The 9,006-nt window shown below is 35.8% G+C and overlaps 2 pseudogenes; both read right to left on the bottom strand.

Moving 5' to 3' along the window:
- LOC118750034 overlaps positions 1-456 on the bottom strand; it is a 5,377-nt pseudogene extending 4,921 nt beyond the window's left edge.
- Positions 457-2,763: 2,307 nt separating this feature from the next.
- On the bottom strand, positions 2,764-7,042 carry LOC118750033 (annotated as a pseudogene).
- Between the last annotated feature and the right edge of the window lie 1,964 nt (positions 7,043-9,006).

Genomic DNA, 9,006 nt, shown 5'->3' with positions numbered 1-9,006 from the left:
ACACAAAGTCTGCCTCCGCTATGGCAGGCACCTTGATGCTGGTGCGGTGGCTTATGGTTGTGCAATCGTTTCTTTATCTCTGTATATTGGGCGGGTGCACTCCATTCCCCTGGTTCGGGCTGTTAAGCGACACCGTGCCCATTGGAGGGTTTGCAGCCAGGGGGTTTACCAGACCGGCTGTATTCTAACGGCGCCTTCCTGATACCAGGCTGCCTCAGGGAGTAAGGGTGGCCTTGGCGCGGCATGGGGCGCTGCCGTGGTGGACCGTTAATTTTCCCATATACTATTTAGACCACCTGCCCGACGAGGCGAGCGCGGAACGTACGAACAAAATGAATACAACTAAAATAAACCAAAACCAAAACGAAAAAACTAAAACTTCGAGCAGTGGAGGATCGTCGGTTCCGGCATCAAAAGCTGTCTACCCTGGTTAGGGTCATGAGGAGGCGAAGGCATATCCGGCTTAGGCCACGAGTGGAGCCTGTACGGCCAGCGCCGTAGGGAAACCGGAGCTGGCTACCGACAAAGCTTCGAGGGGTCGTCGAAGTCGATACCCAAAGATGTCTCTGTCCCGGGTGGGATTTCTAGCCCTGCAGAGGCGAAATCGCCCTGCGTTAAGGGCTTAAGTAAGGCCTGCACGGCCGGTGTCTCAGGGGGTTCGAACTCTTCTGGTATGTCGGCTAAAGGCGGGGGAATTCTGACGGTAGCGGGTAGTGCGAAATCGCAGAGTATCTGAGGGTGTGGTGCGTGACGGAACATCCAGCACCAGCAAGGGCCTCTCGACGCGTGTCTTCGGAGCTTCGAGGACCTCGGGTAGGGCACCTCAGGGGAGGCCTAAACGGCGCTTCCACCGTTGGAAAGCTGGCCTCCACCACTTCTCAAATATATGCACTTTCAGGTTCCGGGGCCTTCTAGTTTTAAAGATATTTAGTGTTGAAAGTAATTTGTTTGATTTTTTTAAATATTAATATCTTATGAACTACATAACCGATTAAAAAAAGTAATGTGTCAAGTTATAAAGACAATTAATTTATCTTTCAGTTCATGTACCTAATTTATATTATTTTTCATATTTTAAAGCCCAAAATTTTAAAAAACTAAAAAAATTTAAATTTTTCATAAAATAATCTTTTTTGAAAAAATTACGTGATTAATGGTAAAAAATTTATAATATTTAGAAAGTACAAGTTATTACCTTTAATTTGGTATAAGCTTGTGCAAAAACAGAAGATTTCGAAAACTAAGGTATGTGGCGAGATCACAGCCAAGAATATGCCTCGAGAAGGAGGATATATTCATAGGTCATATTTTCTTTTTAAAGAAGCGTATCTAGCCGCATGATTTATGGCGATCTATAGCTTTCTCCGGGATTCAAAATCCATGTTGCCATAAACCACTTCCCCATAGGTAATTAATGGAACAATCAACGTCTTAACAATATTTAATACGACTTTTCATGTTTGTTAGGACAAATAAGGACACACGAATATTTTTGTTTTACAAAAAAAAATTCCTGAGTTACGAGCATTTGAAAATTTTAGGGCAAAGTGAAGTTTTAGAGGAAAACGGCTGACCATTTTTTTTCAAATCTTTCTAGTTATTTTAAAAATCAATATATTTCGGTACTTGAAAATTTTAAAAATTTTGAAATTTTAACAAAATGGCGGCCGTTTTTTGGAAAAATCAGAGACTCAATTTTTGCATAGGCAACTGGCTGAGTCAGTGGGGTCGTCGGTTCGAATCCTACTGAAAGAAGTCTGCTGAGGAAATGTGGTGATTTCCGAAATAGCTATCACTTCTACTATTTCTTTAAATTATTGTTGCTTTTCCACAATAAAAATTTTCATTTAAAACGGCCTCGAGCTCAATATAAATTGTTGAATGAAATTTTTTGAATTAAAACACAGGATTTTAATTATTTTTTCCCGATATATTTCGGTTACGCTTCGGTAACCGTCCTCAGGGCAACTATTGAAAAACGTGTAAAACATAAAAATATACATACATAAATACAAATTTCAAAACAATAATTAAAACACAAAATGCATACATACATTAATTTAGACGTCTGCACTGTTTGACGTAGCCGTGGGTAACACAGTGCGGCGCCGCGCCATTGCGCTGATACCGAGAACTGAGTTACTGGCGCCGATTCCGATTTTCACAACTCTGTGACGCAATGGCGCCAGCAACACCGGAACACTAACAACACCGGCCGGCGCAAAGAACACACAAAAGCGAAGCGTCACTTGTAAAATGTGCAGCACAAGGCGAATTTTTACAAGGTGGTGTTTCTAAAATTAGCCACGGCGCTTCTGAATGTGAAAATTATGTGTTTGTTGTATTTTTGGGTTTTGAACTTGGCTTGTTTTTGTCCAACCTATACCACCTTGTATTAATTCACCTTAGTTCAACACCGGAACACTGACAACACCGGGTGTCGCAAAGAACCAGCAAAGAACACCCGAAACAGAAGTGTCTCTTGTAAAATGTGCAGCACAGCTAGAATTCGTCGCCGTCCTTCTGAATGTGAAAATGATGGGTTTGTTGTATTTTTGGGTTTTGAACTTGGGTATACTTGAGTTTTTTCTCAACCGATATCACCTTGTATTAATTCACTTTGGTGCAGCGTGCAGCGTGCGGCAATAAAGGAAATGAGCTTTAGCCTGAAGAGGCGCAATTGCGCCAACACACTGTGCTGATTCCGACAGTGGCGCTAGAGTAAGTGTGTCAGCGCCAAAAAATTTGCGCCGTTACCCAGGCCTAGTTTGACGTGGAGTTTGGTACTGTCGATTTTTTTGTAAGCAAGTGTCTGTACAAGTGAGCGCAGTTTTCAGTGTCCGTTTTGTAGTTCAGTCGTATGCAGCGTTGCCGCTTTGGTAATTTTTTACCAAAACTGTTAATTTTTTTCTTTTTGGAAGGAGTTTGGTAATTTGGTAATTTTTTTCTCAATTTGGTAATTTTTTTAACGTAAGTATTTTCATTTAAGTTTTTAATAGGTAGTAACTTATTACTTATAAAAATTTATAACTTTGAACCTTCTGACAATTGCACAAAACAAAAAAATTTGCTTATGTACTTACATGTGTATGTATCTACCCCTTAAGAGAGCCAAAAATTGAAAGGGCTCTTTAATGTAACAATTTGCCTTGACAACTCAGAACTTTTAGTATCAGTTTGCAATATAGCAGGAAACCACCCATTTTTCCCAATATGGCGGCTCGATCACAGCCCCTACAGTCCCACAAATCTGGAGTTTGGATCATTTTTACCTGCCGGAACCAATGGTGAAGAAAATAATTTCACGTGACTAATTAAAAGTTTGCGATTAAATACGAATGTGACCCACTTATAAAATAGTAAAAGTAAATTTTATCTACCGTTTAACGATACATTTGCTGGTTTCATGTTTTTGTTTTAAGTTATGTAAAATAAATTTTGTAAAAGACTGTTTGTTACAGCCCATTTCCACCAAACGCTTAACGCTTTATTTATTCATTTTTGTTATTATTATTTTGTTGTTGTCATAAACTGTAGTAGAAATGAACTATTAAACACCTTTTAAATGTTTGTAAATCTCTGAGCGATTTTTTTTGTTTTATGTTTTAGGGCCGATTGTTCAATGTCTGATTAGTACTAATCGGAGGTAGAAGCTCCGGTTAAATACATTGAACAACCGGCCAGTAAAAATATTTGTGAATTGTTAATGTCGGAACACATTGAAAAGGACAACCACAGCTGTAAATTGTTCATCATCGTTATCTAAACGCTCAGTCGATGCACGGTTAAAAATTTTGGTTTTAATTTTAAACTTTTTGGACTACATATGTACATGACCAAACTAAATTCAGTTTCAAATACAAACCTTCCAAGTTTAAAACAAAGAGAGCACACACGTTGGGTTTAGAATTTAAATAGTTCGGTTTAAATTTTAAACCCAAACATTTTCATAATTGAGAAAAAAAATAAAAAAAATCTCAAATTTCATGCTCCGTCTGATGGGGATTGAACCCGGACAGCCTTGGTAGCAACCAATTGTATCAAGCATCTTTGCACACTCAGTTACAGCCACGCATGTAAATCTGCTTTCATATGTTGAGTTTGAATCAACACCACATTTCGCTGTGTGCAAACATTTTCTATTTCGGTTTAGATTTTAAACCAAATTTTCAATATGTGAAACCTAGAAACTAGAATTAAAACATTTTGGTTTGGGTTTTAAACCACGAATTTTTTGGACTAAAATTTAGACTAGAATATATTAAAAATTGCTTAAAACTATTGACTGGTTTAAAAAGTAGACTATAAAAGATTAAAAAATGCAGTAGTCCCAGCGGGGTTTAAAAATTAAACCCAAATTTTTGACCGTGTGGTGATATGCATTTTTTGAACGCGGCAGCGACATCATGCATTTTTATGAGTTTGTCATAAAAGAATGGGAAGAACTCATTTTTCGGCCGAAAAATATAAATAGATCTAAGCTGGCCACAATCCCAGACGAGGTGTAGTTCAGTCGTCGCCAAAATAATTATCTACATACGTCGAAAAATAATTTCCAGTTTGTTTAGAATATTATGCTCATAAAAATTTGGTAATTTTTTTCTGAGTTTGGTAATTTTTTTTAGAGATTTGGTAAAAAATTAAAAATCTTTGTGGCAACACTGCTCGTATGTTTGTCGGTGTGTTAATTATGTGGAGCATTTCTAAGATAAAGCGTTTGTTATAGTGTTGCTCTTGTTGGAGAATCGATGTTTCGTCGAAGTTCGGAGAGTGACCGCTGGTAGCACAGTGGGCCATGGGGCTGTTTTTTGGAAATTTACATTCTGGCATTGTTTGAAATCAGATTTATGTTGTGATAGTCTTGTTTTTAATTTAGATTTCGTTGTGCCTACATAGACTCGTTGCTGCCACCGTTGCAAGGGATTTTATAAATTACTTTGCTTTTTTCAGTTTTGGGTATTTTAGATTTGGTTCTGTTAAATATGTTTTTTAATGTGTTTGTTGGCTTGTGGGCTATTTTTATTTTTTCTTTATTGTAGCAGTCTGATTTCGCTAAGCGCTCTGATAAATGGGGGACATATGTTATTGATTTAAAAGTTATAGGCTTTTCTGTTATTCGTTGATGGTTTGCTAATTTAGATCTTCTTACTAATGTTTTTATTATGTGCTCTGAAAAATCATTGTTTTTTGATCATATTTTTATTTCATTCTCCATCTCTTCATGATACGTTTCATCTGATATTTGTAGCATTCGTCGTATACAGCTCATTGCTGTTTTCATTATCATCGTCTTGGGGTGTTTAGAATGGAAGTTGATGATTCGTCCTGACAAGAAGCCAACAGTCGCACTTTAACTTTAGTTGATTTCCTCTTTTGATTATAATGGAGTCAAGATAAGGTAAAATTCCGTCCTCTTCTAGTTCTATTGTGAACTTAATATTTCTGTCAAAAGAATTTAGTGCGTCAAGTGTGTTTTGTATTTAATTTTCATGTATTATAGCAAATAAGTCGTCAACACATTTTGAGAGCAATCTCGGAGTTCGTCGCAATTTCTTTATCGTGCTGTCCAAAACTTCTTCCATTATTATATCTGCGATGACTGGGGAGTCAGGGGATCCCATCGGCGTACCTTTTAATTATGTGTATATCGTGTCATTAAAGTTGAAATACCTATTTTCTTGTATACAAAATTTTACTATTTCCATGAATATTTGTTTTGGTATCTTTGTGTGTTCTTTTATCATTGTCCATTTTTCTCGTATTACGTCAAGTGCTAGTTGTATTGGTATGCTCGGAAAAAGTGAGACTGCGTCAAAAGAAACTATTTTTTCATCGTCACAAATAAATGTATTGTTTATCCTTTACTTGAACTCCAATGTATTCTTTATATTTTATGCTTGTTCGCCGTTACGTTTTTTAATATTTCTACAATATATTTACATAGATTGTAAGACGGCGATCGAATGGATGAACATATCGGTCTTAGAGGTGTTCCCTATTTATGTATTTTTGGGAGTCCATGAATTCTTGCGGGTAAGGCCGTGTTTGAAGTTAGTTTGTTCCTTTCGGCCTTTGAAACAAGCCCCATTTTAAAAAGTTTATCCACTAAACTGTTGTTTTTGTTTTGTAATCTAGATGTGGGATCCTGCCTTTGAATTCTGTATGTGGTTAGGTCATCTAATATATTTTACATTTTATTATTATAATCGTCCGATTCCATTGTCACAGTTTTGTTTCCCTTGTCAGATGTTAGAATTTGAATATTGTCGTTTTTCTTAAGAAATTTTCGTGTTCGCTCCACTGTGTCTAATATTGCACAATCCATTGCACTTTGCCTATTTGTTGTTGTGTGGTCTTTTATTAATAACGAGAATTTGGTACGCGCCTCGTCTTGTTGTTCTTTGTCTTTTAGCGTCAGTATCATGTCCTCCCCATCAGCAATATATTGAAAAATAGGAAATCTCTTATTCTCGACGGGTAGTGCGAACTTTGGTCCCTTCGACAGCAACGCTTTTATGTCTGGCGGGAGCTCCACTTTGGTTTTGTTTACAAACCAATCTTCTTGTTTATGGTTGTCGACAAATATGTTATTACGTTTGTTGCGCAGTCCCTCAAGCTTCAGTTCTTGTCGCCCCTTCAGTATTGTTGTTAGTTTATTTGCGACATTTCTCTCACCCTCTTGCAAGTCATCTGTGCTTAGCTGTTTACTTAATTCTGTTGTAATTTCTTCCATCTGCTGTTTTCGTCTTCTTAATATGTTGTGTTTATGTTTAATAAGCAGGCTTAATATTTTTGTGTGAAAGTAATGTGTATGTCTGGCTAAAGTATTGTCTATGTTAGGATGTGGGTCACAGTCGAATACAAACAATTTATTACATCTAATCGAATTTTTGATAAAGTTTGGAATAAGTTTGGTTTTTCGGCATTTTAAAAGGAATTTTATACTAGCTTTTAGTTCTACCAGTTTTTTGGATATAGCTTGAAATTTGTTGACTACTGCCTTTGAGTTGTCATAGTTGTTCTTTATTTTCGCATACCCCATTTTGTTCCAAAAAAATACGGGAATGGGCGCGATACTGACTAATCAGTTTAGTTGCATTTGGCGCTGAACCCATTACAGAAAGTGTTTCTTTTTCAATTAATTATCTAAATGTCGTGGAATATTCAGGTGAAAGTAGTTATCATTTATTTGGTATTTACCTATTTTCTTACTAAAAAATTTACTTTGAAATGTAGATGCTAAAGATTATTAGTAAAAAAAAGTGTGAGTGCCGGTCCGTCAGGTCTTGAAATTAGACTAATATTTTAGAGAATTTTACGTAGTTTTCGAATATATAATTTGATCTTTGCGCGCAAATATATGTAATTTTTGATTTTCTTAATTTTTGATTTTCAGCTTCTTTTTGCATAATTTAGCGAAAAGAATTTTTCAATCAATGAAAAAATCTCACCAGATATTGGGAAAAAGGCGAGTATTGACACCTAAGTCATATCTTTGTTTTCTGAGAGTGGAAAGCAGGAAACAAAAATTACCCAAAATTCCATCACATTTAATGACTGGGCCCACATTTTTTGTGAGTTTTGAACGTTATAGTAATCCAATCTTCCCCATATTTTATATTTAGGGTTTTCTAATAAAATAAAGACTTCGAACTAAATTTCATCGAAATCGGATGAGATTTAATGTTTCCGCCCACAAAAGTAGAGGGCGTTGCAACTATTCCATCTTTACAAAATTTCATAATTCTCTATTTCTAGGTAAAACTAGAGCACATGTCAAGTTTCAGTGAAATCGGTGCAGGTGTACTATTATTTCCATCTGCCTCCATATAGTCGAAACACTGTGCCTTCCGTTTTTGTATGATGATGGCTTTGTCGACCTTTTTATTTCTTAACTGTTAATTCTGCCTGCTCGAGGTCAAATGGTTATAGGAAATTTTTTGAATTAAAACACAGGATTTTAATTTTTTTTTCGATATATTTCGGTTACGCTTCGGTAACCGTCCTCAGGACAACTATTGACAAACATGTAAAACATAAAAATATACATACATAACTACAAATTTCAAAACAATAATTAAAACACGAAATGCATACATACATACATTAATTTACACGTCTGCACTGTTTGAGGTACTGTCGATTTGTTTGTAAGCAAGTGTCTGTACAAGTGAGCGCAGTTGTCAGTGTCCGTTTTGTAGTTCAGTCGTATGCAGTGTTGCCATCTTTTGTTTTCAAAAAGCACCAAAAACTTGGAAAAAAAGCGTTTTACCACACTAAAAGCACCAAATTTTTTTGAATCAAGTAGATTTCATAAATTACAGATAGATTCTTATAAATTCAGTGCTGCCAGAGCTTTAAATATTGCAAATTATTTCAGCTTTTAACTATCTCGAAGTAATTTTAGTTCAGGAAAAAGCACTGAAAAAGGCACTAACACTAAATAATTTTTTTTTGGCGTTTTAATTTTCAAAAAGCACTAAATCTAGTGCTTAAAGCACCAAGTTGGCAACTATGGTCGAATGTTTGTCGGTGTTTTAATTATGTGGAGCATTTCTAAGATACAGCCAGTGTTGCCAGGTATTCGGCATGAGAAAACGTCCCTCTTGGTCTGAAAAAACGTCATTTCCTACCCAAAAACGTCTTTTTTAAATGTATGTACACAGAATTTTTCTTATTAAAGTTTAATTGTATGCAAAGGTACATAAGTATATATGTATGTAAGGTATGTATATTAAAATGTTATTTCGATAGAGCACATTTAAAATTCATTGTAAACAAGTTTGAGATCGTTAATATAAAAATCATTTTATACATACACTTGTGGTCAGCTGATTAAGTCATCAATATTTTGATCGATTGTGGCTGTTTTCCTTTTGTTTATTTAATGTTTATTATTTTCCCATAAAAGCTTAGCTCATTATTTAACAAACAAAATATAAATCCACATTTCAAACTTTGTGCAAAAATTATAAAAAATCTGCAAAGTTTCAGCTAGATTTTCAA

The sequence above is a fragment of the Rhagoletis pomonella genome, unplaced genomic scaffold (genome assembly GCF_013731165.1).
Source record: "Rhagoletis pomonella isolate Grant_MI unplaced genomic scaffold, Rhpom_1.0 Rhpom_scaffold_00116, whole genome shotgun sequence".
In the NCBI taxonomy this organism is placed as follows: Eukaryota; Metazoa; Arthropoda; class Insecta; order Diptera; family Tephritidae; genus Rhagoletis; species Rhagoletis pomonella.
This window is presented reverse-complemented; position numbering and strand designations above follow the sequence as displayed.